The 5,590-nt window shown below is 39.9% G+C and overlaps 1 long non-coding RNA gene across 1 annotated transcript; it reads left to right on the forward strand.

Moving 5' to 3' along the window:
* Positions 1 to 940: 940 nt before the first annotated feature.
* LOC123446952 lies at positions 941 to 1,683 on the forward strand. The gene is made up of 3 exons (XR_006631458.1): positions 941 to 1,107; positions 1,299 to 1,366; positions 1,469 to 1,683. It is a non-coding gene; the product is annotated as an uncharacterized LOC123446952 (long non-coding RNA).
* The last annotated feature ends 3,907 nt before the right edge of the window (positions 1,684 to 5,590 follow it).

Consider the following 5,590-nt stretch of genomic DNA (forward strand, 5'->3'; position numbering starts at 1 on the left):
GTTCACCGGCGAAGCCATGATGTTTTCCCCAGCACGCTCCACTGCATCCACCGTCATCCCAGTGAGTTTTGCCACCGGCCTATGCATCCTAGCATGCTATAATCATTTTACTCGATCTTAACCTATATCATCTGTGCAGCCTCGTCCGTCCACGCTCAGGCCTGTGACAATTAAACAACTTTATGATGGGTTCCTGCAGGACATCGAACGTTACCCTATTTTAATCGAAGGGGGCCCTGTTTCATCGGTGAGTAAATAACATGACATCTCTTTGCATCTCAAATAGAACATCTATTTTCCTTAAGTTTTCCTTTCATTTTTGTGAAGGTCATATTGATTGGAACTGTTTCACACTCCAATGTTCGAATGGATCACTGGTCTTTTGAGCTCCGTGATGCCACTGGCATTATCAACGTATCATACTGGTAACAATTAGACGAAATATTCCAGCTAATTACCCCCGAAAGTGTTCGTTTCTAAAATTCTTTCTATTCTGTTGTTACTTTGTCAGGCTAGAAACAGCTGCTGATTCAAAACTGGCTTGGTCAACAAGGTTAATATATCATAAATACTAATTACTAGTCACTAACCTTAGGTAGCTAATATTTGAATTTGACTGCTTCCTACATACACATCAACGGTGATTACGTTCAGGTTTTTGGCAAAACTGGGATGAACGAATATTTCCTATAGATTAAAGCTTTCAAGATAAGGTTAGACCGAAACCATCTCTTTGTTTTCATTAGATTGTCCTAAATGTTCACCAGTACAAACATTGTTTGTTTACTAGTGCTTCGTCTGAAAAAATCAGGCCCATCGTAAACTACAATGATACAACTCATCACTACCTGTATTCAATATATTGCACGTTGGACATTCGTCAGACAAACGCTTTGAAGGTGACTTTTCCATTACTTATTTATTTTCAACATACATGACATATACACCAATTCTCACGAAATATTCAAATTGATAGGCAAAGTTAAAACCATCCTCAAGCGCATCAACTGTGTTCCCCAAGGGGCCATCAATCACACCGACCGAGGTGCCAATGGAATTGTCAACGAAGGACAAGATTTTCACCATACTCCGTGACCCGGCGTATAGGTGAGACACCTTGATAGAAAATAAAAAGTTCCGCATTGTTATTCTTAGATGACTGCATTTGAAATTGTTAAGTTTATATGAATGAGTAAGATGCTTGGTTGATTCACTGCATATAGTTGCGTAGAAGAATAAGTTAAAACTCAAGAAATAATGACAACAACAATCTAACCCCGTTCTTGTCAAAATTCAAGGATATCGCGCATGGCGTCAGCCTGAAATTGATTCGCAGTGCATTAGACATCAGTCAGGACGAAATAATGTAAACATCTCTCCTTATGAAAACAGTTATTTCTCTAGCCTTCGTTTATTTTTTTAGTTCATGAATAACAACAATCAATCTTCATTTAATGTCGATCCTCAGGAAAGTTATCTCGGAGCAGATTTATCTCGGCTTGATCTACACAACAGTCGACGACAACCACTTCAAGTCTTCCATCTGAATCTGCGGATGCTCCGTTTCATGTACTAATTAGAGTTTTTATGTACTGCACTCGGATGTTTAATTATAATCTTTAGGCATTTTTTTATGGACTGCATTAGATGTGGTTGTAATATTTTTATTTCCAACTGGTAATGAAGGACCACCCTGCCCCGCTTATGCACGTGTTCCACCGACACTACATACTGCCCTCCATCCCCAATTGAAGGCATTTCCCCCATGAAAAAAACACTTCCTTGGGTTGCTCCACCAAACATTCATATGGACCAACCAGATTTTTCCTCTCTCCTAGATAACAACATTTTAACTGAGATCTTTTCTAGGCTTGGTTGCACTACATCTCTTGTTCGTAGTTCTGTAGTCAGCCATAGATGGCTCGACATTTGTGGTTCTAAGCAGTTTGCACTGGAGTACTCTCTCCGGAATGCTCCAGCATTCCTCGGATTCATCGTTTCATTCGAGCGACAATTCGAGCTCCAAGTGCGCCTTCTCGGTGTAGCTGCTCAACCTCCCGATCCTTGTCAGGCTAAACTCCTTGCAAGGGTGGATGTTTCGCCCATGGCCATGGATAACATCCTCTCATCTGAAGGAGGTGAGATATTTGTCTTAGTAAGAGGCCTCGCAGGGGGGTTATTTTCTGTTTCTCCAACTCCTCCATTCTCTAGGACATTCTTAGCCACTAGAATGCCTCGAGTCCCTCTTGCTTCGCCTCAGCACACCCCAAACTTGTATGGGCAGTTTGGTGTCATTTCTATTGATCAGGGGCCTAAGTATTCATTCTTTGTTAAGCAAGCAGCAGGCCCATTCACCCGCTCTTACTCTGGTGTGAGATTCGGTTCTGTTTCATATATATATATATCCATTTTTGCATCCTAAAAAACAATGAATGGTCTCGCTTTGTTTCACCGCCTGTGCGAACTCGACCCGGTAGTGATTGTCCTTTGTTCCATTGGAATCCATACTGTGTCATAGTGGATTGTAATCTATACATGATGTATGTGGTAGGTTTTGTTGTCTGTTTCAACATAGATAACTCTGTGTTCTCTACAGTCCAGCTCCCTATAATTGCCACTTCATGCTTTGATTACCATATTTCTAGGAGCAGTTTTGGTATCCTATCATTTGTCCACTCTGACAATAAGTACGTTCGCACATTTATTCTATCATCACTAAAACATGGTGAAACAACTTGGTCTCGCTTGTTGGAAAACAACTTTATCTCATCCTTTGCAAGCTTCACCGAGCACCCCATGTGGCGACAATTTTTATTTGGTGATGATTTGGATGAGGGGCTTCATTCTATGCGGATCAAATCATCTAGCACAGATTCTTCCTTTGTGTTATTGAAGTTCAGCTTTCACCATGCCATGTTTGTTCTTGAGATGAAAAGCGGCAATGCACAAGAGGTGCAATTCCTGGACGGAGATGGTCTCACAAGGTCTATTGTTGCTCTTACAGAGCGTTGGCCACCATTGGTCCGTCTCGATGCCGATAATGTGCAGTAGGTTATTCATGTAATGAATGGATTTATGTAATCTCTGATTATTGTTTTAGTGGAGTATTGTTCCCCTGATGACTTCCTGATACTATTTACATCTATCATATGTATTTGTTTCTGTGTAATGGAATAGTGTTGCTGGTACTATTTACATCTATCATTCACGAGCAATCTTTTTCGTCCCAATAGGTTCCATTTTGATATGTCATCCTTGTTGCGTACATTAACTGCTTCCCCTGCATCGGCAAAATTCATAACATTAATGCGGATACCCTAGTTGTTTGTCAGTTTCACGCAACAAGAAATTATTAAATAACATCTAAGGTGCACCGTATGTTTGTTAAAAGTGCTTATTTATGTATGCATGTTGGTAAAGTCCATAGGGATTTGCATTTGCAAAAGGTACTTCGTGTCGTGAACATTAATTCCTTGACGTGGCTTCATCAGAATTCATATACTGTTACGGGTTGCTATTAAATTGTTATGGATAACGGTAAAGTTCTTATGGATCGATCATTAAAGTGCAAAACGTACGTGACAAGGTTTACACGTTAAGATATAACATTTGAACAAGCCCTTCGTTCTCTATACATTATGTTTGCCACCCGATTGAGCAAATTCATTTAACTGGTAAGATAGGGGTAAAGTTCATCTTGATCGGACGCGGTTTATTCCGTTCGCGTTCCATCCACAGCGGTAATCCACGCCGTTGCTGTGTGCATTTGGATCGGGGCTGCATGCAGGCCAGTACGTGGTGGGGTCATGAAGGTTGCTCGTATTGAGTTGTATTAGACATTACTGGGCCGTATTTCAACTCGTGGACACTGTTGACTGACACCTCTGACACATGCAACATGACAACTCTGAGAAGTCAACCTGTCCTATAGACATGTGTACTTTAATATTCGTGTTAGGGATGCACGCGCATGGTACTACTCTTGTTCAGAAAATGAATATGTGCCGGCCCTGGCACTAGTACCAGATGAGCACTCAAGCTTTTTTTTTAAATAATAGAGCACTCACGCTTATAGTTATCGAAGATTTGTGTGAGGACGTGAGGTGGACGAGGCAGCATAAAGTGTTGTTGTCATATGTCTTAAAGTGTTGTTACCATATTATACGTTAAAGACAAATGTGATGTGACTAATCGCAAGATATGTCTAACATAACAAGGTAGAAAAAATGTTAGATACTCCCATCCTCTCCTCCCCTCCATTGAATATATATAAAATATATGCTTCTGCTTCTACTAGTAGGTACGTCCATAGTGTGCATTTTTTGAATTGATATTTTTTCTTGTATGTCTCTTTTTTAAAAAGAAATTGCACAACTTTCTCAAGGATTGAACCTATTGAACTGGCCGTTAGGTTCATCCATTTTTTTGTCTAAAATGGTCAGAAAATCATGAAAATTGTTGGCATCCAACTCGCTCATGTGTTACACTCGTGTAACACATTGCAAAGAAATGAATTTTGTGGTATTGTTGGCGTAAAAAAACAAAGACATCCTACACGAGTTGAATGTTGATAAGTTCCTCGTGCCATGTACATCAAATACACTATAAGCTTTAGCAAAATTCACAAATTGTTATCGGTGATGATAAAATACTTCTCGATCGACGTGTCAAGATCTATATGTGCATGAACTATATTTTCATCAGGATAGATAACAAGTTGTAAAGTCCTTTGTTACCTATACCTTAGGTGTGCCACACGCTTCATCAATGTTCCAAAATTGTTATGGTTGACGGTAAAAACTTCCGGATCGTCCACTAAAGAGATAAATTTAAACAAGTCCATTGTTCGCTTGAGCAAAGCTATTTAATTGTCAAGGTAGGGTAAATTCTTCCTTATCGATGACCGAAGTGCGGAGCATGCATGAACAAATTTTTCATCATAAGAGATAAATGTTGATAAGTCCTTCGTGTCTTATAACTGAAGTGAGCCACGTTTTTCAGCAAAGTTCGTAAACTGTTTCGATTATAGTAGATTACTTGTGCATCGACCTGTCAAGTGCTTCATGTGCATGAACAAAGTTTTAGCAGGTTTCATAATTTGTTACGGGTGATGGTTGAATACTTATGGATCGGCATGTGAAGTGCTCTATGTGCATGAACAAAGTTTCCATCATAAGATATGAGAAGTTGTCAAGTCCTTCTTGACCTATACCTTAAGTCTGCCACACTATTCATCAAAGTCCTTTGTACACTCAGATCATTTGTTAAGTACTTCGTGCCTAGTACCTTAAATGCGCCACAAGCTTGAGCAAAGTTCTTAGTTTGTTATGGATGACGGTAAAGCTCTTACCGATCGATCAACCAAGTGCGCAACGTACATGAACAACGTGTTCATCCAAAGAGGTAAATTTTGATAAGTCCTTCATGCCATATACCTTAGGTGTGCGACAAGCTTTAGCAAAGTTCATAATTTGTTACCGATTGTGACGCCCTCGGCTTAATCGTACGCTAATCATACACGCAAATGCGTACGATCAAACCCAAGGACTCACGGGGAGATATCACAACACAACTCTAGACACAAATAAAA

Source organism: Hordeum vulgare, chromosome 4H (assembly GCF_904849725.1).
Source record: "Hordeum vulgare subsp. vulgare chromosome 4H, MorexV3_pseudomolecules_assembly, whole genome shotgun sequence".
NCBI classification, from domain to species: Eukaryota; Viridiplantae; Streptophyta; class Magnoliopsida; order Poales; family Poaceae; genus Hordeum; species Hordeum vulgare.